The sequence below is a fragment of the Rhamphochromis sp. 'chilingali' genome, assembly GCF_963969265.1.
Source record: "Rhamphochromis sp. 'chilingali' genome assembly, chromosome: 3".
Taxonomy (NCBI): Eukaryota; Metazoa; Chordata; class Actinopteri; order Cichliformes; family Cichlidae; genus Rhamphochromis; species Rhamphochromis sp. 'chilingali'.
Genome location: NC_137931.1, coordinates 40752153 through 40754494, shown reverse-complemented (window position 1 = coordinate 40754494; position 2342 = coordinate 40752153).

Below are 2342 nucleotides of genomic sequence, written 5' to 3'. Positions count from 1 at the left end.
GACAAATGGGTCCTTAAACACAAAGGTGAAGGAAAGACTCGTGTTCCCGCATCTGGACTTCAAAATAAAAGCTGATAATGGAGGGGTTGTATTTTCGCATGTGCAACATTATTACACGAATTAAATACAGATTACTTCACCAGTGTCAATATCAGTGTTTGAGCGAAAAGTGTTTATTTCCTGCGTGAAACAAAGAAATATAAGCCACTAGCACAGCCTACCCACTTTTTAAAGAAAAAATACAGTATGTAAACAACGTCCAATTACTTCATACCATTTCACAACCATGGACGGGCCAAAAAACAAACAAAATATATAGCTTCCAAGAACACAGCTGAGTTTCGTTTCTTTATTTACACAATTTAAGTCCTTTCAATGACAGTCAACGAGCATGAGGGATGGTCGTCTGCCATGACCGCTGAGGGGATGAACACAGGACAAAGACATGCTGTGAAAGAGACCCAAAGAAATACAATACTAGAAATAACAGTACTACTTATACACATTATATAATATTCCAAGGTAGCAGTATACAGTATACTGCCTAACTATAGATGCATGAATGCTCCCAAATGGTGTGCCTCTGCTTATTGATGTGTTGAGAATTCAGTGATAGCCATAAAATATTAAAATATTCAAGGGCAGAAGGAAATAATTGTTTGTGGAACCTGTTCCAGATGTAGAGGAGGCGTTAAATCCAATAAAAGCCGTTCTCAGTGAGACATAACCGGTTATTACTGACATAATCCTAGAACCTTTGTGTTAAGACTGTTGCACCTATGTGTATAATGTTGGACTATCTCTGGTTGTTGTTTTTTAAGGCCTGGGCCTGTTTTTAGGTTCAAGGTTCAAGGTTCTTTATTTGTCACATGCATAGTTATACAAGTATAACACACAGTGAAATGTAGCCTGACACGCTCCTCGACATGTGCAGAAATGGGAGGGGGGTAGAGGAAGAACATTATCTCTCTCTCTCTCTCTCTCTCTCTCTCTCTCTCTCTCTCTCTCTCTATATATATATATATATATATATATATATATATATATATATATATATATATATATATATATATATATTATATACATTGGGTGAATGTGCAGTAGTAGCAGCAAGCAGGTGAATTCTGTACATTAATATGAATAGACATCTGACTATTTTACAGAATAGGCAATATAAACATATTTAAAATTAAAGGAATTTGGAATGTACATTGTGCCTTGGTTTAGAGTGTCTGGAAGAGAGTCCTGTCTCAGTCAATTATAGATGATGTGAGAGGGCGGATGTGTGTGTTTGTTTAGGGCCCGGGTGGCTTGGGGATAGAAGCTCCTCTTGAGTCTCTCTGTCCTTGCCCAGATGATGCGGAACCTTCTACCAGATTGCAGAAGTTGGAACAGTTTGTTGCCAGGATGGGACGGGTCCTTCAGTATCTGCACCGGCATCTCCTGGTGTAGGTGTCCTGAAGCGGGGGGAGAGCAATCCTGCAATCCTGCTCTTTGTAAATAAAAGAAATGTTCATGATCACCACCCTGGGTTTTGTACTACTTGGCTACCATTCCTTTTTTTTTGTTAGCTTGTCTCCAACTGGTGGAAAGGACCTTGGTTTGGCTTTTTACATGTACAGGAATGCTGACAGCATAAATTAAATTCATTAGGAATGATCAAATTAAAGTACATTAAAAATGAAAAAGTTGATGAAGCGAAAAGACAACATAGAAATAACTCAAAACTCAAAACACAGAAATGATAAAAATAACTCGTGAAAAAGCCTGGTTATAAAAATCTGTCTTTAAGAGGAATTTAAAAGATAAAAGTGATCTCGCTGTCAGCTCCCTGACAGAAAAAGCCTGGTAACATCGTTTCTCACCTAAAATATAGGACGACCAGCAGAGTTTTGGCTGAGGACCTTATGACCAGGTACGATGTCAGATTAAAATACACTTTGGTGGAAGCTCAGAGAGGGCTTTAAAAGTCCACAATAAAATCTTAAAACTAATTGTAAAATCAGAACTCCAAATTTCTAAAGGATCATTCAAGTATTGCATCTTATTGAGCTAATAACAGAAGCAATACTCCCGAGGTACAGAGGTCTTTCTTGCACCAAAATCCTAAACTTAATGGTGTCAATTTGGATGCCCAGTTGCACCCAAACACTCCCCACAGCAAAGAAGTCATGATGCAAATCAAGTCCTTTATACCCTGTATTCGATACTCTTTTGGTACTGCAACCATCATGGCACACCTGCTGCTCATTTTAATACAGCTTAAATTATTGGTTTTGAGAAGTATTTCTAAAATGTGGCAATAACACTTTTACTCAAGAATCCCTTGCCACCCTAGATTT